General features: G+C 42.4%; 1 protein-coding gene and 1 pseudogene across 5 annotated transcripts in view; both read right to left on the reverse strand.

The window, feature by feature from the left end:
- The window catches only part of C14H13orf42 (chromosome 14 C13orf42 homolog), a 123,610-nt gene that overhangs the window by 54,441 nt on the left and 41,954 nt on the right, over window positions 1-27,215 (reverse strand). The window contains exon 2 of one of the 5 annotated variants that reach the window (XM_055359886.2): window positions 16,007-16,101. The exons of the other annotated variants lie outside the window; for them this stretch is intronic. The gene's annotated coding sequence lies outside the window, so the exon portion shown is untranslated. The remainder of the gene's footprint in view (window positions 1-16,006; window positions 16,102-27,215) is intronic. 5 annotated transcript variants of the gene reach the window in all.
- LOC101129125 (large ribosomal subunit protein uL18-like) lies at window positions 12,392-26,151 on the reverse strand (annotated as a pseudogene).

Here is a 27,215-nt window from a genome sequence, read left to right on the forward strand (position 1 = left end):
CACAACCACCCTGCATGTTAGAGTTTTGTTCCACTGGTAGGAAGACACAGATAACACCCAACCCACCCCCAAAATAAGAAGCAAGGTGAACCCAGGTCAACTTGAATCTAAAACCTAGGCTGGCTGAGTCCTCCAGAGAACCCCAGTGACTCTGACTCGTCTTTGTCAAGACAGAACCGTAAGGCTCAACAAATGGCTATGGAGCAAATCAGATTCTGAGTCTTTTAGTCGTGGCAGGGAAGGATTTGGACAGCTCCCGTCTAAGTGCTGTCAAAAAAAGTTAAGCTCTAAAGTGCAGCCCCCATGGGAGGGGCCGTATACTTCAGAGCCACCTCACTATAAAGCAGGTCCCAGAGCTCGCCGGGGTGTGGGACAAACTCCCCAAATGATTCTTAGGCATCCTGGAGTTTGGAATCCACAAAGGAAGAGGACCACTCCTAGTGAGAAAAGAGCACACAAAGACAATTCTTCCCCAGCCCTGAAGAAGGAAAAAGTGACACCAGGAGGGTAACCCACCCAGGGCCAGGACCCCCAGGAGCCTGGCGCAAGGCCCTGAGAAGCCAGAGGTGCTGAGGATGCATTCATGCATTGGGTCATTCATCAGCAAAGATTCAACAAGCACCAAGATGCCAGGCACCGGGAATATAGATGTGAGCAAGGCTGTGGCCCAGCTCTCATAAAACTTGCTGTCCAGTTTCTGCTGTCCCTGCTTCTCCTTTGAGGGCTTCTTGGGGACAAGGTGACCCCTCAGGGACATGATGTGACAGCTGGAGAGGAGAGGAATGGGAGTAGCAAAAGTCAAGTACCTGGCCCCATAAGGAAGAAGAGCTGTGTGTGTTTGTGTGTTTGTGTGTGTGTCGCAGATCTATGTGTCTGTGCAACTCTTTGTTATCCTGAAAACTAAAGAGAGTGCATGTGGAAATTAAACAAATTATGCAAATTATTTATATTGAGAAACAGTACATATGTTTATATAGATTAACCAAAATTGCACACTATGACACATTTCTAGACAATGCTTCATAACTAATAACCAAAGGTGAAGATCATCAGCGAGGGAGTTGAACCCTGTACAGCCTCGGAGATGTGGGGTCTGTGCAACCCTGGGATGCCCAGCAGTCACTCCCAAGTCACAGTCTGCATCTGTCTGTGGGTTCCCAGGTCCTGTCACTCTTGAACAGGGCTGTGATGAGGCCACTGGGAGTACAGACTGCCCCAGTCTATGCTGTCCCTCCCTGAAGGGGCTGTTGGAGGACTCCATATATCCCACTCTGTCCCCACGCTGGCTCCAGACCCAGCACCACTCCCTGCCTCTCAGTCCTTTTGTCTCCCACTCTCTGGAGCCCCAGGACAAATGGAAACCAGCCAACCAAGCACAACAGAAAGGGGGCCCTTCCCTTTCTCTTTCCTCCCCTTTTTCCTTCTGCCTCCTTTCCTCTTTCTTTCATATTAGCATTTTAAAATAACACACTTTTATCTGATTACAAAAGTAGTATGTATCCATCGTAAAAACTCTGGAAGTTTTAGGAAAGCCAGAAAACTAAAAATCACATCATCCCACAGTGGGTTCATGGGTTTTTCATCTCGATTTCGTGTTCTGGCATATGTATATATGCCTTCTCCAAAAAGACCCACAATGCACAGGGTTTGGTTTTGAAACTGGCTTCTGTTACTTACAAATGTGCCATGGATGTGCTTTATTTCAGATTACTGTCTACCGTTCTTCAGCTTCTAAGTGGCTACATGGTGTTCTATGGTGTAGAGGCAGGAGGGTTTGTGTCATCAGTGCTGTCCTCAGCACCCTAGCACTTCCAGGGCCCTCCTTTCCATGCTACTTTCTGTCCCCCATTCTTCTAGAATGTCCATGAGCTGAGGGCAGGCCCTGGCGAGGAGGAGGGGCAGAGGATCCCCAAATGCCAGGATTCACTCATAGAGCTACACCTACAAAATGGAAAGATGCCTACTACAAACTTTAAAGTTGTGGCCTGTTATCAGCACCCACTGCTGTGGCATATTATGACTTCACAGTTTTAGAAATCCTGTAATTTTCTGTGAACACTACAGTTATTTTGTACTGCACATTTGCGTGTAGGTTAAAATCCTTCATTTCTTACAACTCAATAGCCAAAAACAAAAACAAAAAAAACCTAATAACCTAATTTTAAAATGGGCAAAGAACCTAAATAGACATTAGTCAAAAGAAGACATGCATATGACCAATGGGTATCTGAAAAGATGTCACTAATCATCAGAAAAATACAAATCAAAACCAGAATGAGATACCACCTCACACCTCTCAGGATGGCTTTTATCAAAAAAAAAGAAAAAAAGAAAAGAAAAAACAAAGATGATCGGTGTTGGCAAGGTTGTGGAGAAAATGGAACCCTGTATACTGTTGATGGAAATGCAAAATGGTATAGCTCCTATGGAAAAAGTATGGAGATTCCTCAAAAAATTAAAAATAGGACAACCATACAATCCAGCAATGCTACTTCTGGGTATTTATCCAAAAGAATTGAAATCAGAATCCTGAAGAGATTTCCACACTCTCCTGTTCCCTGCAGCACTATTCACCACAGCCAAAATGTGGAAACAACCTAAATGTCCATTGGCAGATAAATGGATAATGAATATATATACACATATATATGTCAAATATATATACATAAGGAAATCATTCAACATGCAACAATGTGGATGAACCTGAAAAACATTATGCTAAGAGAAATAAGCCAGTCACAGAAGGACAAATACTGTATGATTTCCCTTCTATGAGGTGGCTAAAATAGTCAAACTCCGGCCGGGTGCAGTAGTTCACACCTGTAATCCTGATACTTTGGGAAGCCGAGGTGGGTGGGTAGCTTGAGGTCAGGAGTTTGAGACTAGTCTGACCAGCATGGCGAAACCCCGTCTCTACTAAAAACACAAATTAGCTGGGCATAGTGGCGCACACCTGTAGTCCCAGCTAGTCAGGAGGCTGAGGCAGGAGAATTGCTTTAACCTGGGAGGCGGAGGTTGCAGTCAGCCAAGATCACGCCACTGTACTCCAGCCTGGGCAATGAGTGAGATTCTGTCTCAAAAAAAATAAAATAGTCAAACTCATGGAAGCAAAGGATAGGATCATGGCTGCCAGGGGCTGGGGAGATGAGGAAAAGAGGAATTGCTAATCAACAGGTATAAAATGTGTTATACTGTCAAGACGCATTTGGACCAGAGCAACTCCATCTTGAATAGGAGCTGGGTAAAATGAGGCTGAGACCTGCTGGGCTGCATTCCCAGGAAGTGAGACATTCTAAGTCACAGAATGAGATAGGAGGTTGGCACAAGATACAGGTCACAAAGACCTTGCTGATAAAACAGTTTGCAGCAAAGAGGTCAGCTAAAACCCACCAAAACCAAGATGGCGACGAGAATGACTTCTGGTCGTCCTCACTGCTACACTCCCACCAGCACCATGACAGTTTACAAATGCCATGGCAACATCAAGAAGTTATCCTATATGGTCTAAAAAGGGGAGGCATGAATAATCCACCCCTTATTTACCATATAATGAAGAAATCACCATAAAAATGAGCAACCAGCAGCCCTCAGAGCTGCTCTGCCTATGGACTTGCCATTTTGTTATTCCTTTACTTTCCTAATAAACTTGCTTTCACTTTACTGTATGGATTCACCTTGATTTCTTTCTTGTGTGAGATCCAAGAACCCTCTCTTGGGGTCTGGATTGAGACCCTTTTTTGGTAAGAAGTGTGAAAGAAAATATCTTGGGCCCCCAAAATCACGAAGGAAAACTCAAGCTGGGAACTGCTTAGGGCAAACTTGCCTCCCATTCTATTCAAAGTCACTCCTCTGCTCACTGAGATAGGTGCATATCTGATTTGCCTCCTTGGAAAGACTAATCAGAAACTCAAAAGAATGTAACCATTTGTGTATCATCCATCTGTGACCTAGAAGCTCCCTCCCTGCTTCCAGTCTTCCTGCGTTTGCTTCAAGTTGTCCCGGCTTTCCAGACCGAACCAATGTACTTCTTTGATATACTGACTGATGTCTCATGTCTCCCTCAATGTATAAAACCAAGCTGTGCCCTGACCACCTTCAGCACATGTCGTCAGGACTTCCTGAGGCTGTGACACGAGCACGTCCTCAACCTTGGCAAAATAAACTTTCTAAGTTAACTGAGATCTGTCTTGAATTTTCGGGGTTCATATTTTGGTAACCATGGCGGGATTCTGAATGGAGATGCCCCTGACCTTTGACAAATCTCCTATCAATGCTTGGTACCAGCATGAGCTAACTTTATGGCTCAAACCAATAAGACAATTTGCTGAGGTCTGAGGGCACCCCCTCCAGAGAATCCCTGTTCTCCCAGAATTAGGTTGAGATCTAAAGTTTATTTTGCTGTAAAACTCCTCTTATTATTATTATTATTTTGGAGTTTTACTTGCTTCCAACAGGAAAGTAAGTTTTCCTACTTCCATGACGATGGAAGGGAGGTCACTCCTTTATGGAGTTTGAGCTTGCTTCCAACAGGGAAGATGAAGGTTTTTTTCCTGCTTCTAGGATGGTAGAGACCATTCTACAGCTGAGACCCATCACTAGGTAAAAAACTGGTTTGGGATTCTGTCTTGCAAATTCTTTTTAAACTACTCAAGTTAGCATTAACAACCAGCTCATGTTCATTTCTGCTTACACTTAGAGCGCTCAGAAATCATAATTTGTGTGATTATTGTTAGTTTAGCAGCATTTTGTCCTAGCTGAAATATGGTAATAAGATTAAAAAAATTTTTTTTTTTTTTTGGTTAAAGGAGCTCAATAGCTAAAAGTCAGCTTAATTAAAAGGCTAACATCGAAGGGAGAGGTGTGTGTGTGTGTGTGTGTGTGTGTGTATGCATGTTTGTATTTAAAAGGCCTTTGTATTTTGGGGGGATTTTTTGTTTTTCTCTCCTAAGACCTTGTCTTTTTTTTTTAAGCCAAAGTTTTTTTTTTTGTTTTTTTTTCTCAGTTGAATGAATTCTGTTTCCACCTGATTTTTTGACTAAAACAGTTCTGCAACAGAGGACACTCTTGGGTTTTTAAGGAAGAATGTAGTTTAGACACTCAGAAGTGTCTGTTAAAAAAAAGTGGGGGATGAATCTATAAAATGTACTTCCATCAGCAGGCCTAATACATTTTTATATGTATTTATGTGTTGGGTACAGAATGTTTCATTACTAAATATATATAAAAGAGCTCTAATTAATTGGCTTAAAGAAAAATAAAAGGCTAGGTGCAGTGGCTCACACTTGTAATCTCAGTACTTTGGGAGGCTGAGGTGGGCGGGTCATGAGGTCAGGAGTTCGAGACCAGCCTGGCCAACATGGTGAAACCCCATCTCTACTAAAAATACAAAAATTAGCTGGGCATGGTGGTGGGCACCTGTAATCCCAACTACTTGGGAGGCTGAGGCAGGAGAATCGCTTGAACCTGGGAGGCAGAGGTTGCAGTGAACCGAGATCCCACCACTGCACTCCAGCCTGGGTGACAGAGTTAGACATCATCTCAAAAAAAAACCACTTAAATTAGATAATAAGAAAGAAAAGATTAGTCAAATGCTTTTTCAAGTTTATGTAACTTAAGTAAAATCTTTAATAAATAAGCCAGCTTTAAAATTATTGGTAAAGTTATATTAGAAATGTCTTAAGAATTGCCAGCATACATTTTTGTTTGCATTTATTAATCAGACAATTTCATACTTATCCCTGCCAAATACTATAAGGTGTCAAAATTTGGCATAGGGGTTACAAAACTATAAACCCAGCCCAAATCAAAATGATCTTCGCTTGTGTAGTTTAATAAATAAGACATTGATACGGGTTTAATGAAAATAGCTGCATCTTGAATTTAGTAAGATTACCATAGCTTCTAATCCTGGGGCTTTAGGCAGCCTAGTCCATAGACAATAAGTAGGTTTGTTTTGGGAAAGAACTGTTATCACCTTTGTTTCAAAGCTAAACTATAAACTAAGTTCCTCCCAACGTTAATTCAGCTTATGCCCAGGAATGAACAAGGATAGCTTGGAAGTTATGACAAAGATGAAGCCAATTAGGTGAAATCTTTTTTTTACTGTCTTAGTTATAATTTTGCAATGGCAGTTTCAGAACTTTAAATCATGACTATCACAGTTTTCATAAATAATCTACATAAACAACTAAAATAAAGTAATTAGGTAAATGTAATGGGATAAATACTTGTAGACAAACTGGTCATAATTTAGAATAGAAAGTTAAATTAAATTAATAGATATTTCACTATTTGGGTGTTTTCCAATAAATATATATTGTAGGAAAACATTTCTGCTAAAAAAAAAAAAAAGGAAAGAAGAAAAAGAAGTGTGTCCTTTTTTATAAAAAAAAAAAAGTGAACAAGTTTTGCCTAATTTAAAGCTTATTTAAGATTTATGTATAAAACAAGGTAAAAGGAACCAGGAACTAAAAAAACATGTAAAGAAAGTAATACAAATAAAGAGGTAATTTTTTTAGGTAAAAAAAGCTTAAAGAAAAATAATTTTATATAAGAAAGAATCTTCTATGGTAAATTTAGTTCTAAAATAAAGTAACTGGTTGTTTAAAAAGGAGGGATGTTCAGAACAAATCAGAAAGTCCGACAATGTCATGAACGGTCAGTGTAAGCCACAATAAGAGGATCTATATATTTTTTAAAAACCTGAAACTTTTATATAATCAAGTTGTCATATTGTTATTAAGTTTTGGTTTGCTCAGGAAAAAGAATTGAGATTAAAAAATTTTTTAAATTAAGGTCATTACATCCATGTATCTTCCTGTATATGCTTTTAAAGTCCTTATAACATTGAGTTACAGAGCTTTTAACTCCTGGGTCTAAAAAGGACACCAAGTCCTGCTAAATCTTAAATACTGAGAGCAATTAAAGCCTCATCTTCAGGCCCCATAGAAGATGCCAGTCAAAATAAGCTGCATTCCTGAGACACAGGGCAAGAAATGAAAGCTATTCAACTCCTCAAGACTGAGGGACTATTGGGGAAGAGGTGGGCACATAAGATTGTAAGGGCCAATTTTGAAAGATAAAATAAGTTCAGTTTCTCTACAAATTAATTATTAATGTCAAAGGCACATTGATGCAAAACCAGTATATGGAGCCCTGTGTCAGATTAACAAGGTTTTCTTAAAGCATTAACCAACTCCTTAATAAAGGTTATAAAGGTTATAAAAGACTTATGGAAGTTATATTATATAGTGAAGATTGTTTACAAAATTTTTAAAAACTAATGTAATTGGCTTCATGCTGTTTATACTAGGGCTCCTTGTTTAGAAAATGAAGTCTCCTCTCTCAAAGAATGAAGGTTTTCACTTTTTTGAAATCCTTGAATTATCACTTTGGTTAAATAAATGACTTTACAATGACCTGTAATCCTATTTTATAATATCAAGCGTTTTAAACCTTTTATATTTGACCAACTTTCCAAAATCAAATTATGAATTATGTCTTTTTCTAACCTAATTAATCCTTTAAGGCATTAGGTTCGCCAAAGTTCAAAAATGACATAATGTGGCTTATTTGGTATAAAAAATTATACAGGAAGCATTGTCAAATACAAAATGGTGTTTGGTTTTCTTTGGGCTGTATTTGTATAAATATATTATTGGTATATGTTCCAAAATTATGGGAAACTCCTGTAATTCTGATATAACTTAGTGTACATTATCAGTAATAATCATAATTGTTATATTAAAATTGTGTGCCATGGAGGTAACTAATTTCCTTGTCAATTGTGTCTTTTAACTATGGCTCCCTTAAAACTTTTTTTTCATCAATGGACAATCGTTGTCTTGTTTTGGTCCTCTTTAGAAGGTGATTTTATAATCAACTATAAATCTCCAACAGGAGCTCTTGAATACAGGTTTCTGATAACTTTGGAGACTGTGACATCAGAACAGAGGAAAAACTTTCAGGACTCATGGAGAGCTAAAATGTTCATGAGTATCAAGCAGAACAGGAATTAACTGCATGGACTTAACCAATCTTTTTTACTTTTTGCTTAATATGTTTGCTGATCCTTTGTTTTGTTTTTCTGAGTCTGAAAACTTTTCTTTTGAGCTATTGACAGCTTTTAACCATTTAGTGTACTCTTATGAACAAAATTTAGAGCATATTTGTTTCTCTCTACCTGATTTCTCCAGAATTGGAAACTACTTGTGAGTATTCTTAACTTATGGCAATACAATTATTTGCATAAGTGCAATAAGAATCTGTTTTCATTTGTAACAGGACCCAACTGGAGAAACTGGTTATTTTACCAAAGCTTTGACTGGAATGATGTGCTTTCCTTTAAGGAATCAAACTTGATTTATGGAGCCAATAAAGCCCTTGGAAAAACTGGCCTCATATTTTGTGTACACAGTCCCTATACAGGGTTTGTGACCTGTGGTAAGTAAAGAACGTCACTTTCTGACAGGTGTAGAAGCCCCAGATTTATCTTGGAACCTCAAGAGAAAAGGAAATTTCACCCAACTCATGGGTGTTTGATGACACAACCCATGGCTGGGCCTGGCTTTAGAAAAGTCTTATCTGAGATTCCTCCTATGGAACAAAGTCCCATCAAAGCCAATTTAAAAGCCTATGTAAAAACTAATTATTCTTGCTGCACTGTATACAAATAATTAGGTCAAGTATAATAAGCGAACCAGTCTTACCATGATTTGTCTTTAGTAAAATGGGAAACTGGAGAGAGAAAAAAATTGTTTCAAAATGATTGTACACCTGTTGTTAGATTCTAGTCTTGCCTAATGTTTTTTCCAATTTTTATTATTTTCTACAGTTTGGACCAAATTCTAATTTTTCTTGGCTACAAGTCTTCAAAATAACGTTTTCAATTTTTTTTCCTTCTCTTTTTCATTTTTCCTAATTTGGAGTCACTGAAAACTAAGCTGTGCTTTTTTAAAACCCTGTGAACTGAAGCCAGAGAACTTAAGCTTCAGAAGAAAATAACAGTAACCTATTTACATACATAAGCCACTTTCATACCTGCCTATTAATATATGGACTTCAGAGTAATGTGGTCTATATATCGATTTTTTTTTCCAGGATTGTTCTTTTGTTTCTGTTTTTTCTCCCTTTCTCTTCCTATTTTCTCTTCACAGGACATGAGACTTCATAACCTGCTAAAAAGGAGCTTTCTAGACCTACCCATCTAGAAATAAACCATCCTAGCCATGAGAGATCAGATGAAACTTGAGACCAGAGATTCATTTTCTTGTAAAATGCTTTCTCCAAAAGATTTTTTTTAAAAAAGGGGGGCAATGTGAAAGGAGAATATCTTGGGCCCCCAAAATCACTAAAGAAAACTCAAGCTGGGAACTGCTTAGGGCAAACTTGCCTCCCATTCTATTCAAAGTCACTCCTCTGCTCACTGAGACAGGTGCATATCTGATTGCCTCCTTTAGAAAGACTAATCAGAAACTCAAAAGAATATAACCATTTATGTATCACCCATCTGTGACCTGGAAGCTCCCTCTCTGCTTCCAGTCTTCCTGCCTTTGCTTCAAGTTATCCCACCTTTCCAGACCGAACCAATGTACTTCAAACATATATTGATTGACGTCTCATGTCTCCTTCAATGTATAAAACCAAGCTGTACTCTGACCACCTTGGGCACATGTCTCAGGACTTCCTGAGGCTGTGTCACGAGCAAGTTCTCAACCTTGGCAAAATAAACTTTCTAAATTAACTGAGACCTGTCTCAACTTTTCGAGGTTCATAGAAGACAAGACAAATAAGTTCTAGAGCAACGCTGAGCAATATTGTGCCTGTAGATAATACTGTGTTGTACATTTAAACATTATTGAAAGGGTAAATCTCATGTTAAATGTTCTTACCTAAATAAAACTTTAAAATTTGTTTAAATAAAAAATAATATAAATATATAAAAGGCACCCTAATTTGTTAACCTATTTTGGAACACCCCCAAGCTTTGATACCCAAAGCCTCTGATAAATGGACATCTGAGATCCCTGCCTCAATCAGAGATAACACAGGAAACTCACTTTTGTATTGACGGATTCCTTACCCCTTTCTTCATCTGTCAGCTACGGTCCATGTGGAACAAAACAAGCCTGTTGTGTCCCCTGAAATGCAAATAAAATCTCTTCTTGCTGTGAACCTCGAATATCTGAGACAGCTGTCAATCAGTTTAAGAAGTTTATTTTGCCAAAGTTAAGGACGCACGCCCATGACACAGCCTCAGGAGGTCCTGATGACATGTGCCCAAGGTGGTCTGAGCACAACTTGGTTTTATACATTTTAGGGAGACATGAGACATCAATCAATATATGTAAGATGAGCATTGGTTTGATCTGGAAAGGCAGGACAACTTGAAGCAAAGGACTCACAGTGGGGAGGGGGCTTCCAGGTCTTTGGTAGATAAGAGACAAATGGTTGCATTCTTTTCAGTTTCTGATTAGCTCTTCCAAAGGAGGCGATCAAATACACATTTATCTCAGTGAGCAGAGGGATAACTTTGAATAGAATGGGAGGCGGGTTTGCCCTAAGCAGTTCCCAGCTTGACTTTTCCCTTTAGCTTAGTGATTTGGGAAACCTGAGACTTATTTTCCTTTCACATTGCCCAGAGCTCTGGGTTTCTCTATCTCAGTGTCTGTCTGGCCTGCACCCATCACCAGACCAGGTTCCTCAACCTGCAGTGGCCCACTTTGATCCCCTGGTCAGTGTCAAAGCTCACAGTACTTCCCTAGGCTTCTATCAACCTCAGGATTGCCCACCCTTGCTGGAAGCAGTAAAACAGCTGCAGCTGCAAAAGGTAGCGGCAGGCCAGGGGAGAGGCGGCATCCCAGGGAAGTCCCAGGTACTGACCATGTGTCCCCCTCCCAGGTACTCTGCTGGGGTGTGGATGCTGCACCATTTCCTGTTCTGCATCTGCATAGCATCTACACATTGCTCTCAGACCTTGGACTAGGTGTGGTGGGGACCCCCTTATCTCCTACACAGGAGAACAGTCTCTGTGAGAGTCAGTCCTGCTATAGGACAAATCCCGCTTTGGTGCCTGTGGCCTAGCTCCCTCCATGCCTGTGAGAGAAGGGGCAGGGGCCTGGGTCCCAGTCATGGCTCTGCTGACCATGGGACAGTGGCTGCTGTGATCCTCCAGGGCTCTGTGGACTCATTTTAAATGTAAGGGGTGAAGCCAGGTATGGTGGCTCATGCCTGTAATCCCAGTACTTCGGGAGGCCGAGGTGGGTGGATCACCTGAGGTCAGGAGTTCGAGACGAGCCTGGCCAACATAGTGGAACCCCATCTCTACAAAAACACAAAAATTAGCCGGGCATGATGGCGGGTGCCTGTAATCCCAGCTACTCGGGAGGCTGAGGCTGGAGAATCGCTTGAACCCGGGAGGCAGAGGTTGCAGTGAGCTGAGATCGCACCATTGCACTCCAGCCTGGGCAACAGAGCAAGACTGTGCCTCAAAAAAAAACAACAAAAAAAAAAACCAAGGGGTGGATTTGATCCAGGTCTTCAACCCTAGTTGCACATTAGAATCAATCACCTGAGAGATGTTTAAAAATACCCATGCCTGATCCTCCTCACAGACCAATTAAATCAGAACCTCCAGCAGGGAGGCCTGGGTCTGTGGCTAATAAAACGGCTCAGTTGATTCTCACATACGGAGAGGGCTTGAGAAGCCCCGGATTAGGGGATCTGCAAGGGCCTCCTATGTCTGACGTTTGCCACTCTGTATATGACAGAATCATAGGGTCCCTGGGCTCTGGGTGCTGGTGGACCCTCCCCCAACACATGCCTCTTCTTCCCTAATAAAGGGATCCGGGAAAGCAGAAGCACTTACAGTAAATGGAACCAAGCAAATGGAAATGAAACAGCGCTGGATGACGCTTTGCATCTGCATAGCACTTTGACCCATGTGATTTCCGTAAAATCCCATGGCAAATTGGACCCCTAAGATTACTTCTACTGGAGAGGAAGGAAAAGCAACAAGGGCCAGCCAGGGAGAGGTCTCCCCAGGCCTTGCCAGCAGCCTGCCTCCCAGTCCTTGGGCTCAGCCAAGCCTCTTCATTTCTTTACAGAGACAAGGGAGCGCCTGCCCTGTGCCAGGCACTGCAGCAGGAAGGACTACGTCAGCAACATAGCACACACGCACGGCCCCTGCCCTCAGCAGGGGAGGAGAGCGACGCACAGGAAAACATCTTAAATGGTGTGATAGGCATCATGAAGGACGCCCACAGGGTGCCATGCAGAGAACAATGGTGGTGGCAGGAAGCCCCACAGGGAGGTGACATTTCAGTGGAGAGCTGTAAGGTAAAAGCCGGCAGCCCCCTGCAGAGCCAGGAGGCTCACGAAGGAAGAGCACAGCTCATGCAATCGCCTGAGGCCCCCCTGGAGGGGGGTCCAATGTCACCTGGGGATGAGAAGGAAAGTCATCCTTTCCCTCCACCACATCGTGGGGCTTCTGGCTTACGGACAGGAACCCACTCCCACCGGGCAGCGACGTGCCTTAGGAAAAGGAAGAACAAACCCCCTAACTGGCTGAGGGCCCAAATGCCCCGCTGGCCTCAGGAGCCAGGGCTCTGTGAGGGTACCCTCCGCTGCCAGGCCCCAGCTGGGCCCGTATTGACCGTTTGGGCTTGCTGCTGCCTCCACGCCCTGGCTGCCCACCTCGAAGGCTCCCTCTTGCAGGCAGCTGCTCCTTCTTGCAGGTAGCTGCTCCTTCCTGGGGCCAGGCTTCCCTTTACTCTGCAAAGGGGAATGGGTGCTGTTTTCCTTCCCCTCACAAAGCATCTTTCTGACTGCCCACCTCCTGCCCCACACAGTTTGAAAGGCTGATAGTTTCGAGATTCTGAATGAGGCTTCTGCAGAGGCCTTCTTGTGCTCCACAAGAAGGGCTGGGCAAGAATTTCAACCACACTGCTAATTTCAGTCCGTCACTGCGGTGGCAGCTTCATATTTTCCCACTAGATGGGGTTCTTGATCTCTGCAGCTAAAGATCAGCTAGCTAGAGAGAATTCCAAATCATTTAATTTGGCTCTGAAGGCTGCTTAGAAATTTTATTCAAAGCAGAGGGAAATCTTTTATAGGAAGTGGCCAAAGGCTGAAATTGAAAAAAAAAAAAAAAACCCTAAAAATCTGGTTTCTGTATTTTCCTTAATTAGCAAAGGTGATAAAGGGTAATAAGTGAAAATGTTTGCAAAGGAAACCTAGCAAATCTGGAATACAGATGCAAATGGAGTGAGCTAGAAATGATTTCTCTAAAGAGCCATTTTGAACAATGCTGTAACTGCTTCTTCCCTTTGAGACAGCCAGAAGCATTGACCCTGGACATTCAAGCTGAAAAAAATATCCTTTGGTCTGGTCATTATCACCATTCTGCTTGATCAATGGTAGCCTGGTTCTCATTGATCCACTCCAGCCCCCAGACACACAAGAGAGGTAGCACAAGGTAGACGCATAGTGAAGCCACTATGAGCCAAAGACAATTATGTTTTTCCAATGCAAACTCATTTTGCTCAGTTCGGGAAACAGTTATATCTTTGAAGTCATTTAGCATGAATATTTCTCTTCATCATCAATAATAAGCACCTCTCTTGTCCCTTCCTCTGTAGGAAGGCTTTCTCTGACGTTTTTAGGCAGAGTTGAGATGGTGCCAGAAACAGCAAGAACAAAAAGATACTAACACTAACCCTGTCTTCACGAGTCTATATCTTAGCCCAAGAAATAGCACTCTTCCCAGAAAACCGTAGAAGATACACATTATTTACATCATCTTAGAACTTTGCATGGATAAATGAAATATTTGACGAATAAACTCAGACCTTTGTATTTTGAAGTTAGAATTTTCCGTAGATATAAAACCAGTTTTAAAGAAGCTTCCCTTTTGAAGTGCCATAACAGAATTGCACAAGAATTATGGACAAAATTGTGTAGACAAAAACACATGATCAGTTTTTACTGCTGACATTTTCATTTACTGTGGTGTCCGGTTTGTGGGACCCCCACATTTCTCCAGAATTGGGGATATTTTTTAACAGGCAGCCCTTGGTCACTTGGTCACAGTGAAAACAAACATCTTTGAGCACTTGGTCATTGTATGTCACAATTTTCAAATTTACAGCCACCAGCGTATCCTACTGGGGCGATTGGGGGAATCAATACTGGGCTTTATTCTTATTATATACTTGGAACAGGTTCAATGTAGTCCCTTAGGAAGTAATATTAGAACTTCAATCACATGGGAAGGGAGGCTTTAAGAAAGTTGCTTCTGTTAACACACTCCTCTGTCCTGGTCACAACCAAAACATATATATTCAGCCCAAATTTGGCATAAATTCTGCGTAAATTATATATACTTTCAGCAGTTCTACAAACATTTTTCAAGAAGACTGGCTATATAACAGAACCTCTTTCTTTCCAGAAAGCAGCTTTGGCCATCCTAAAAAATACAGTGGACTAATCCAGATGAGCCCATCAATTTGCCTAGGGGTCACTGCTTGTGCCACCAGAAAGACACTCGCAGAGAGACCCTCAACAACTGGGGCTATGTTGTTCCATCCCAGAATGAAAACTAAAACTAGAGCCGCATTAGCACTTGCTGAGGTAAACTGAATTCCTTGGTTCTATGCAGATCTTGCCTGTGTATGGATGACTAGAATCAAAAGGCTACCAATGTCTTCTGAGATGCCGGAAGTCAGAAATAATCCCAGCTAAATGAAAAATACCAGAAATGCTACAAAATTGGCCACAGCAAGTACAGAGCTGTAGAATCTTCAACTCTTCAGAACCCCCCTGGCCTGAGCTGTGTACATAAGGCCAATCACAGGCACAAATTCACTCTATAGACACTAATCAAACATTGTAGTAGACAGAATAACAGCCCCTAAAGATGTCTACACATGAATCCCTGCAACCTGTGAATATGTCACACTACATGGTAATGTTACATATGCGAATATGTTACACCACACGGTAAAGGGAATTAAGGCTGCTAATCAGGTTAAGATGGGGGGATTTTCCAGATTATCTTTCTTAAAAATGGAAGAGGGTGGCAGGAGAGGGCAGAAAAATGAAATGTGAGAGAGACTCAGCACACCATTGCTGACTTTCAAGACAGAGGAAGGGGCCAGAAGCCAAGAAATGCAGGTAGCCCCAAAAGCTGGAAAAGGAAAAAAACAAAAACAAAAAACAAACAAACAAACAAAAACTCAGATTCTTCCCTAGAGCCTCTAGAAGGAACTGAACCCTGCGGACACCTTGATTTTTAGCCCAGTGAGACCTGTGTTGGACATCTAACCTAGAGAACTTCATATTGCTTTAAGCCACTAAGTTGGTGATGATTTGTTCCAGCAGTAATAGGAAACCAATATAAGCACCTTCTATGACCAGGCACTGACCCTGCAAATGCAAATATGCCCGGCATTCCAGAGACACATAGTCCAGTAGGGAGAGAAAATTCTGCACATGCAGGTAAAGCAACATGCTATGCACTAAACATGCATGTACCAAGCCCTGAGGGAGCACTGAGCTGATGGTGCTCCCCTCTGCCTGGGGGAGCCAAGGAAGGCTTCCTGGAGCAGAGGAGACATTTCAGCTTAACCTAGAAGCCTGATAGAAGGGGTCTGTACTATTCTGGACTTACATGGTCCCAGGGCCTTTTATTTAGACATGAATGCTGAAGAAAGAAGCAGTTTTTTATTGTCCAGGCTGGTCTAGACCCTTGATCCTCAAAGTATGATCCAGGAGTCATGTGGGAGCTTGTTAGAAATGCAGAATCTCTGGCCCAGCCCAGCCCTACCAGGAGAGAATCTTTATTTTAACAAGATCCCAGGGGATTCATAGGTGCATGACAGTTTAAGAATCACTGCCCCAAATAACAATATTCTCATCCTCACCACAGTGTGGAAAGAAAGAAACAGGTTCCAGACATTGTTTACATATGTAACCCTGATAGCATGGAGGTCCCTCAGAACATTCCTACTGCTATGTGACCATGCTCAGAACGGTGCACTCCAGCTCTGTGTCGTTTCTCAGCATCTACATAGACATCACATACACCATCAGGCTGTACGTCTCCTGTGGAAACATTTAGCAGGCTTTATTTCATAAACACTTGGTTAAAAACATCACCCAGTTCTTCCATTTATTTATTTTTTAAGAGATGGTGTCTCACTCTGTTGCCCGGGCTGAAGTGTAGTGACACGAACCTGGCTCACTGAAGCCCTGACCTCCTGGGCTCTAGTGATCCTCTCAGCTCAGTTTCTCTGAATAGCTGGAACTACAGGTGCATGCCACCATACCTGGCTAATGTTTAAATATTTTTTAGAGATGGGGTTCTTGCTGTGTTGCCCAGGCTGGTGTCAAACTTCTGGTCTCAAATGATCCTCCTGCCTCAGCCTAACCCATTTCTTTTTTAGAAAACACAACTTCAGCTCTAGCATTCTGATAGTGCAAAGTTTTTCTCCTGCTTGATGACCTGAATCCCAAAATAATTTACTCTAACAGCTAAATCTTCAAATCACTGAGCCTCAATTTACTTCTACCATCAGTAAAAAGAGGTCAGGGTGGCTCTGGCAAACCTAAGCCCTAGTCCTGGGAAATCCACAGATAGCCCTTTAAGGCTCACTGGCTTAGTGACTCAATCCCTCCAGCCTCTTTGCTATGCTCGAGCCACATCTCTGCTGGCTGTGGATCCCATACATGCAGAGCTGCATCATGTTCGTGGGCACCCTGGGGACACTTGCTGCGGGGTTGATGTTTTGTTATGTTTCTGCAGCACAACCAGGGCTGGCTTCTTGGGGACTGTATACAGTGCACTTGCCCAGCCCCACACGCAGAAGGGATTGAGGTTTAGTGCTCTGCAGTGGCAATCTTAAAACTCTTAATGATTGTATCTTTGAATTAATGTTTTGTAAGTCAAGTTATGTGCCAAAGACTTGGAGCCTCAGCTCCTGCCATTGCACCTGCCGCCTCCCTAGCAAGGGTTCTTTAACACCCCCTCCCCTGTCCTGCCGAGTGACCACTGCCCCTTTTTCCTGCTCCCTCCATAGGGTCCTGCCGAGCAACCACTGCCCCCTTTTCCTGCCCTCCTCAGAGTGTGGGAGCCAGGCATGCACCCCCTGCATGCCCAGGGCATCAAGATGAGGTCCTGGGCACCTATAAGTGTCTGCACTCACCCAATGCCTATGCTTGTGCCCAAGGAAGTGTGACACTCAATACCAAATAAAAAAACATGACAGAGAGAGAGAGAAAGAGAGACAGAGATAGAGAGATCATGAGAGAGAAAGCTTTTCTCCTACTTTAAAAAAAATTGTAGTAAAAATTATGTAACATAAAATTACTCTCTTAACCATTTTAAGTGTACTGCTCAGTTGTGTTAAATACATTCACGTTGTTATCAACCCATTTTCTTGCTTTCTGTTTTTTTTTTCTTTTGGAGACAGGATCTCGCTTTGTTGCCCAGGCTGGAATGCAGTGATGCAATCTCTCAGCTCACTGCAACCTCCGTCTCCTGAGCTCAAGTGATTCTCCCACCTCAGCCTCCCAAATAGCTGGGACTACAGGTGCATTCCTAGCTAAGTTTTGTATGTTTAGTAGAGACAGGATTTCGCCATGTTGTCCAGGCGGGTCTCAAACTCCTGGGCTCAAGCAATCTACCGCCTCGGCCTCCCAGAGTGCTGAGATTACAGGATTGAGCCACCATGACTGACCCAACCCATCTTCAAAACTGTTTTCTTCTTGCAAAACTAAAATGTGATACCCATTACTCCCCATTTTCCCCTACCCCCAGCCCCTGACAACCACCATTCTACTTCCTATCTCTATGAATTTGACAACTCCGGTACGTCATACAAGTGAATCATACAGCTTTTGTGTTTTTGTGACTGGCTTATTTCACTCAGCATAATGTCCTTGGGGTTCTTCATGAGTAGCATGTGTCAGAATTTCCTTCCTTTTTTAAGCTGAATAATATTCCATTGTGTGTCTATGTCACATTTTGTTTATCCATTCATCTGTAGATGGACATTTAAGTTCCACCTTTTGGCTATTGTAAGTAATGCTGCCATGAACATGGTATGCAACTATCTCTTTGAGTCCCTGCTTTCGATTCTGTTGGGTATGTTTGGAAGTGGAATTGCTGAGTCATAGGGACTCCTGCTTTTTGAACACACATTTTCATTTTGAACTGGGCTGTTTAAATTATACAGCTGGCTCTGCACATGCCCAGTCAGGGTGCGTATGAATCACAGTGTCGGAGGACTGTTCTGCTTCAGCCAATGGAACTAAGGACTAAAGACTTTCCATGCATGACCTGATAGTGTCACCACCAGAGTGGAGCAAGCGAGAAAAGTAAGAGACTGAGCAAGAGTGCTCACCCTCAAGTGTCCCCACCAGTCAGGAGCAGCATGTATTGACATTCATGGCTGTAGAACATTCTGGAACTGGTTTTCATTTATCAGTGCATGCATTATTTCCTCCAATGCATATGTATTAAACCTCAGCTAGGTGCCAGACCTAGTTGAAGACACTGAGGATAAAGCAGTAAACAATGCATGGAAGGGTCTTCAATGCAAGTCAGACAAGTAAACTAATTGCACATTCGATGGTTTCTTGTGAAAAGTTCTATAAAGGGGAAATGTTGGGCTCTGAGCCCAAGGGTAGAAAGCAGGCTGTGCATGAGTCACTGTCCTGCTTTTAAGGGGCCGGTAAGGTAGGACAGGAGTTTCCAAAGTGGTACGTGAGATGATCTTAGGTAGTACGTTTTATCTTTTCTTTTTAATAGGTACATATTCAGTTTAACGTATGTTTAGAAATATATATGTAACACCTCAAACCCTCAATTCTTAACTATTTCCTGGATGATGCTCAATTTAAAAAGGAGTTCATGTAAAATGAATAAATACAAGCTAAATATTAAAGCCTATTATGTTGTTATTAAAATAAATAAATAATGCAGGAGCTACATGAATAAGACCTAAACATTTAAAGATTGCAACTCAAAAAAACTACATTTTGGAAACTCCTTGTGGGTTTTAAAGATAACTTTTTTAATACAGACATATTTTTAAGAAGAGTATGACTAGGGCTAAGATACAAGTAATTCCATGGGGAAAGGGAAGCAGCTGTGTTTGAGAGGAGCTCCTAACCCAATTTAGGGGATTCAAGAAAGGCTTCCAAGAAAATTGCTTCATGCAATGAATTTTATTCCTTGAATTACTCAGTCCAGGTGTATTTGTGTGAACTCTTCAAGTATGAGCGCTGGAAACCCACTACAGCCAGCTTAAGCAGGAGGGGTAATTTGCAGATGAGGATGCTGGGTGATCCCACAGTGGCTCAGGCCTCAGAGTGACCCACCTCTCTCAATCTCTGCTCCTGGTCCCCACTCTTATCTGAGGCTCTGCTTTACCTCTCACACTCGCTGCACACTTCCTTTCTCAGTATATTTCCAAGTGGACAAGATGGAAAACGGCTACCGCATTCTTCTATTTATATCTCTTCCATTCAAAGACAATCTCAACTGATGTTACCATTTCTTACTTCCAAGTCTTGACTTCTGGGGAAGAGACTCTGGTCAGGCATCACAGGTGACCTTAGAGGCGGGGTCTTGTTCACACAAGGACAACTGTCACCACGTGGTCAGGGAGGGGAAAATTACCAGAATCCAGATGGGAATGGGGTTGGAGATCCAGGCAGAAAACCTGATGGCACAAGCTGGAAAAGTCCCCATTTCAACAGCTTCCAGACTCCCCTGTGCCTGACATCAGTGTAGGTAGGAACTGCCAACAAGCCTGGAACAACATTTTCTCTTAGGCCACCTTGAGGATACGGGTGGCAGGAGAGATCTGGAGTGACAGGGGACCTTGACCCTACCCCCGGCCTGTAACCCAGGGGTTCTCTTGGGGAAGAAGGAAAGCAGTCCCATGGGCCTGCCACGTGCCTAGGATTCGGGGCTATGTTAACCCATAGGAGGGAGGTAGGGAGCAAACAGTTTGGCTAGGCCTATATTTCTACTTTATATCCCAGAAAATAATGGGATTTGGCCCTTCCACTTTGAAAGACTGTGTCATTCAACAGAGTAATCGGTAACACATGTATAGCTCTTACTATGTGCCAAGTGCATACTGTGTTCTAAGTGTTTTACACAGATTAACTCAAATAACTCTGTGATACATAGCTGCCACTACCCTCTTTCCTGAAGATGAGAAAATTAAGGCACAGAGAGGTCAAGGAACTTACCCACATTTACACAGAAAGGAAATGAGCAGCTGAAACTCAAACCCAGGAAATCTGTCTTCAGAGCCTATGGTACTGATCAAAAGGCCACACAGACCAAGGTCAAAATCTTGCTTCACCCCTTACTTGTTATAAGGTCTCTTTAAACTATTGATTCAGTGATAAAATGGAACAAAAGACACCTACCATATAAGATTATTGTAAAGACTAGTGGAAAAAATTGGTATCTACAAAGCACTTAGAACTGAATAGGTACTTGATCAGGGTAGTTACTATTGTTAAGGAGAGATAAGGAATCTGAATATTGTTCAGCTCTCATGGGCATCTGGTGATGGGGTGTGTCCCCATTTTCCACACTGTAATTGTCTGCCTAGGCCAGCTCTCATTCAGGCCAGTTCACTCTGTTGCAAGGGAATAATCCATGAAATTGTTACCCAGTGCCATAGGTGGCTGAGTACAGCTTCTCGTATTACATATCTTCACATCCTGCTGAGCAACAGCACTAGTGGTGCTTTTTCTATAGTTATTTAAAATTTCAGTTCTCCTTAATTGAAGTAGAGCATACATAAAGGGCACAAATTGTAAATGCACAGCTCCAATGTTATATGTGCTGATGTCCAGATCCAGGCCTAGAACACTTCCAGCACCCCAGAGGCTCCCTCTGCCCTTTCCCCATCAATTCCCACACCGGCCAGGCGCGGTGGCTGTCGCCTGTAATCCCAGCACTTTGGGAGGCCGAGGCGGACAGATCGTTTGAGGTCAGGAGTTCGAGACCAGCCTGGTCAACATGGTGAAACCCCATCCCTACTAAAAATACAAAAATTAGCTGAGCGCAGTGGTGTGCACCTGTAGTCCCAGCTACTCTGGCAGCTGAGGCAGAAGAATCACCTGAACCCAGGAGGTGGAGGTTGCAGTGAGCTGAGATTGTGTCACTGCACTCCAGCCTGGGCGACAGAACGAGACTCCATCTCAAAAGATTAAAATAAAATAAAATAAAATAAAATAAAATAAAATAAAATTCCCACACCAAAGAGTTGGCCAATGGACTGACTTCTATTGCCTTAGGTTCATTTTGCCTGTTCGTGAACTTTGTAGACATGGCTGGATTTGTACTGCCAGTGTTTTTGTAGGCACTTCTTGCCTTCTTCTGCCATGCAGGTGAGTGAGCTATTTGTGGCCAGCGAGCCTTTGTTGAAACCCCCTTTGTTCCTTACTGCACCCCTACACATGCTTGTACAGGAGCAGACCATGCCAGCATGAAGAGGCAACCAACTGGTGTTTTTTTAATGTTAGATAAATAAAGCAGGGTCAATAGAAGCCTTGTGTATTGTGAAGTAATAAATATTCACTAAAATTCAGAACTTGACAATTAAATATTGACACCTGTGTTCTGGCTCTCACAAAAGATTTAAAATCTCTCAGAGGATTTGTAAGTGGCAAGAGCAAGGAAAAAGGAAAGAGGAAGGCGTGCAGCCTTAAAGTGAGTTTAGGACAAGCTCAAGTCACCAGCCTTAGTGACAGTACCAAAAATAACGTTTTTAAAAAACAAACAAACAACAACAAAAAACCAGGCTTTGCCACATTATTCCCAGGCCTTACACAGTGGATTTTGTGTACATTCTTGTATTCATTCTTTCAATGACTAGATATTATTCCCATTTTGCAGATGGGAAAATTGAAACTGAAACCAGTTAAGTAAATTGCCAAACATCCCACAATAAGTAGAGATGCCAGGATTTGAACCATCTTTGTCAGATTCCAGAACCTACAGTTCTCAGCCACTATGCTATGCATGGATGAGGAGTGGATGACATCCTGAACAGAACTCTGGCTTTGACAATGAACAGAGGCAGGTTCCTGGCTATGCCTCTCCCTGCTTCTCTTCAATCCTCAAGCAAGAAAAGAGTAGGGAGGGATAATTTCTACTTTGCTGGTTTGTTAAAACGTTAAGTAATAATATTTTAAAAGCACCTCCCTCATCAAAGGCACTCAGCCAGTGGTGGCTTGTTAAAACTATTCACCATCACCCTCACTAGAGGTGAGCTGCCAGTAGCAATGATGGCTGCACATTGCAGCAAGGATCTTCCCAGCAGAAGTGACACCCACTGGCCATGGGGAGCCTGTACCTCTCTGTCTGTCACCTTGCACTTTGTAGGCCTTCCAGCAGGGTCTGTCTCTGGCCTGAAGGTCCCACACAACACCACAGACAAGGCAGCAACTGAACACACAAGTCAACCGATGGATCTGAATGACTTGCAGTAACCCATCAATTCAGTGAAACAACTACTATTGATTTCTGGGGGTTTTCCACCCCACTGGTTGTTTAACTGAATTGATGAGTGTTCTGTGGAATTGATTGCACCAGCCAGTTCTTTTAGTGTGATAGAGGCAAAACGCTAGTATGTTTCCCAGAAAATGAATGAATCTGCTCGTTAAAGAGAATGTTCTGCCAAATCATTTTTTTCCAATGACAGTGGTTTTCCTTCTCCGCTTCTTCTGCATAGGGATTGGGAAGCATTTAAGGGGCTTTCATTGCATGTCAATATGCTGATAAGCTGGCCCCTTTCAATTTCCTCACAGTTCTCAGGGACTGATTAGATGCCAGAATGAATCCACCAATCTCCCTCTCCCCACACGCAGACTTGTGCCAGTTCTGAGTCATTGTGTTTCATATGTTCCCCACCACCCCCACCGATCATGTGCATCAAAGCTGATTTTCCCCACTAAATGAAAATGCAGACTCTTAGGCAAGTCAACAGTATGCCAACTCTCAGGGCTGATGATTTACACACCTATGATTTATATTTTCTTCCCCAGAGGTTGCTTTTTGTGGATTTCAGACAGCACCACACTTGTTTTCAATGACAGTGATTAAAAAAACAGATGTCAGGATGAGGACTAGGGAATGGTGTGGGGGATAGAATGACAAGAAAATAAAGAGGCTGATCAAGAGAAGTCTCTGAAACCTTTCCTTGAGTCACTGAGCTCTTATGCTTCCCCCAGCCATGGGGAGAGACAGGCTTTTCCATTTTAGGAAAATATAGATTATAGAAAATATATAGATTAGAGCTGAATTTTCGTTGACTTTCAAAAAACAATCTCTCTCTTTGGGCTGTTGCCACTGTCATTGTTATTCCACTGCTGTGCTGAGATCTCAGGGTTATTGAAATTGGTGATGCAAGTAAAATTCTCACATACAATAAAAGAGAAATAGATCCTAAGGACATGGAGTCTCACTCGCCATAAAGCTCCATAAGTCAGTTGACTCCGAATATGCAATGTATATTTTGCATTTTTATGCATTTTATACAGCATGAAGTGTCTCATTTCTGGCAACTCATATGTAAGACAGCGTATTAGTTCATTTTGACGCTGCTGATAAAGACATACTGAAACTGGGAACAAAAAGAGGTTTAACTGGACTTACAGTTCCACATGGCTAGGGAAATTCTCACAATCATGGTGGAGGGTGAAAGATACTTCTTACATGGCAGCAGCAAGAGAGAATGAGAGAAGGAACAAAAGCAGAAACCCCTGATAAACCCATCAGATCTTGTGAGACTTACTCACTATCTTGAGAATAGCATGGGAAAGACTGGCTCCCATGATTCAATTACCTCCCCCTGGGTCCCTCCCACAACACGTGGGACTTATGTGAGATACAATTCAAGTTGAGATTTGGGTGGGGACACAGCCAAACCATATCAGACAGTATTGACATTAAGGGTCACACAGTGTGGGGTGACACAATGCCAGTGTTTAGAAATTTGATTTGTGGGATGAGAATGGTGGCTCACGCCTGGAATCCCAGCATTTTGGGAGGCCGAGGCAGGCGGATCACCTGAGGTCAGGAGTTTGAGACTTGGCAAACATGGTGAAACCCCATTTCTACTAAAAATACAAATAATTAGCTGCGCATGGTGGCGCACGCCCGTAATCCCAGCTACTCGGGAGGCTGAGGCAGGAGAGTCAATGAACCTGGGAGACGGAGGTTGCAGTGAGCCGTGATCGCACCATTGCACTCCAGCTTGGGCAACAAGAGCAAAACTCCGTCTCAAAAATAAATAAATAAATAAATTTGATTTGCTTCTGCATATTGACATACTTTATGGTACACAAAAGATGAGCCAGGAAGCAAGCCTCCCTCATTGAAAACAAATGAGGAATTGTGAATTTGACTATAAGGCACTAGAAAGTAGACAATTTCTCAGTGGTACGAGAAGAGCATCCCTCAAAGTGGCAGGTATAAAATAAGTGGGAATACCTATAAATGATTAAAAACTCTTAGCAAACTAGAAATAGAAAGGAAATTCCTTAACCTGATTTTTTAAATTATCTATTAAAATCCTACAGCAAATGTTATTTCTAATGGCAATCACTGAAAGTATTCTCTCTGAAATAAAAAACAGGGCAAGGAAACCTGTGACCAGCACCTCTAGCCAACATTGTATTGGAGATCCTGCCAGCATAGTAAGAAAAAGAAAGAAAACCTACAAAGATTGGAAACAAGAAAAAAAAAAACTGCCAGTTGTCGCATTGTCCAAAAAGGAAAACTCAAGAGATATCTGTAAGTAGAATTAATAAGAGAGTTCCACACTGCTGTGGAATCTTCAGGACTTTTTTCTTTTTTTTTGCAGTCGCACCTAACCCACATATACTTAAAAGTAGTTTTTCTCATCAAGACTTTCCTATTTAGTTTTCAAAGAAATAAAAACTTCACTAATTCATATAACATTTCCCTAAATCATAATTTTATTGTTAAATATAACTGTCATTAACAGGTTTTGGTCCAAACACAACTAAATCCTACTAAGTATGCTGCTAAAGTGATAGAAGCAGAAATGCATGGATGTATGAGCCTCAGCTATTGCTTATATGAAGCATGTCTTTTTAGCTAATGTTTTGACCTATGAGGGCCTTACCCACCCTGGAGAAACTGGATTCCTAGGGCTAGTCAATTCCCAGAGATGGTACTATGAGTGCCCTTTCATACACAAACCAACCAATCCAGAGCCCACTTCTCTCCCACCTCTTCTATCAGGCTCTTACACTCGAGGCCAATATTCCCTTGCCTAATCATCCCAGGACCAGGTGTCAGACAATTCAGGAAAGCCTCTACATCCCAGGGCCTGCTGAAATTATTCTAACTAGTCGATCCTAAGCTTGCTTACCTTGCCTCATCCATTCCTTCCCATGGAAACTACAATAAAGGTTCTTGCCTTGCAAGCATCTTCCATTAGGTAATGCACGTTGCAGAATCTGCAACATTCTGACCCATGATGTGCTTCTGATGCATTTCAGCATTAAGCTCCTTGATTTCAGAACCATAACCAGGGAATCATTAGGCACTGTGAGGGATAGAGAAACCTCCATCCACAGCACTCTCAGAGCTCCAAAAACTTTATTGTCAGTGGTGGTTCTGGCAAGGCCTGCATCCAAACAGCAGGTAAAGGCACCTGGCTGACCATCAGTGCTTCCCACGTTGTATTCATCTCTGGTCACCTCCACTTGGCCTTTATAGATCTTGTCCATGCCAAACCTACTGAGAAGGCTGCATGCCAGCAGCAGGCCAGTACAGCATGCTGCAGCGTCATTTGTCAGGCCAACCTTTACACCGTATTTTGCAAGTTCGTGTGCATAAGCTGCACAGACTATCATGTCCCATTCTATATGGGCATAAGCCATCTCACAAATGGTATCTCTATTTATCACACAAATAATCATTCTGTATTTGTGTGTGTTAGACGTATTTTTATCCTGTACCACTAAGTGTTTCCAAGCACAGTAGTCAGTTTTACCCTCTCACTGTCTTCTAAATGTCACTTGGTATCTCTTACAGTAGGCCTTATACTTCACAACTTTAACAAACCCCACCCTGCGGAACAGACCCATGTCCACAGCTCAGCACTGACTACTAGGAACTGGAATGTACTCAAATTCTCCACCTTGTCATATACTTTTGACATTCTCCAACTTGTCAGATGCTTTTTTGAATATCAGTCACTTAATTTGAAGTCTATGTCTGATAACTCCAACATCAGAGAAACCTGTGAGTGTTTTTAGTTTGTCTATTTTATTTTTTCCCTTGGTCTTGTTTATTAGTATCCCCGGTAATTTTTGTTGGATGCTGGACATCATCTTTGAAAAGTTACAGAGGTTCTAGATGATATCTCTCTCCCTTCATTACTGGTTCAAAAGAGGATTTGCTCTGTCCTCTGGAAGCTGGCAAAGAAGGAGATCACCTAAATGCAATTGGGCTATAAGCAAGCCGAGGCTCAATGTGATATTTGAATACCTTGATCCATTCCTGGTTCATACCTTCTCCTGAAGCACAGCACTGCAGAAGTTCTGACTTAATGCCTGGAGTGCTTCCCAGGGCCTCTCCTCTTGGGTAGATCCCACACTTTAATATTTTGCTTCCCTAGCACCGTGAGTCTACCAGAAACCCTGCTCCACTGCAGCTGCTTTGCACTTGGCTTTGTGGCTCTCCTCACGAACTAGCTTAAGTAACACATATTGAGGGAAAACTGATATTAAGCAAGGCTACTCCTTCACACTTCCTTTCTCTCTGAAATCTTCACCCATCAAGTCCTAGCTTTAAGACCTTACTGACCCCAAACTCCAATTTCTGTCTCCCAAACCCCTTGAGGTTGAGGAAACCTCAGCTGGCTTCACCCCTGCTCAGGGGCCAGCAAACGTCCCCCAAGGTAAGCAGCATGCAGAACCTGGTCTAACCTCAAAGAACATTTCTGCCCCCTATGATCTTACCCTTCAAATATAGGCAGCCTCCATCATTCCCGTATGCCTTTAATTTTATATTTTACTTTCTCCAGCTTTTCTAGTTTCTCTCAGAGGAAGCATTAGTCTGTTACATGATATTCCATCATAGTCAGAAGGTGAGGTCTGTTGTGCCAGACCCCTACTGACTCCAGCAGGGATGGCACGATGTCCCAGAG

This window comes from Gorilla gorilla, chromosome 14 (assembly GCF_029281585.2).
Source record: "Gorilla gorilla gorilla isolate KB3781 chromosome 14, NHGRI_mGorGor1-v2.1_pri, whole genome shotgun sequence".
NCBI classification, from domain to species: domain Eukaryota; kingdom Metazoa; phylum Chordata; class Mammalia; order Primates; family Hominidae; genus Gorilla; species Gorilla gorilla.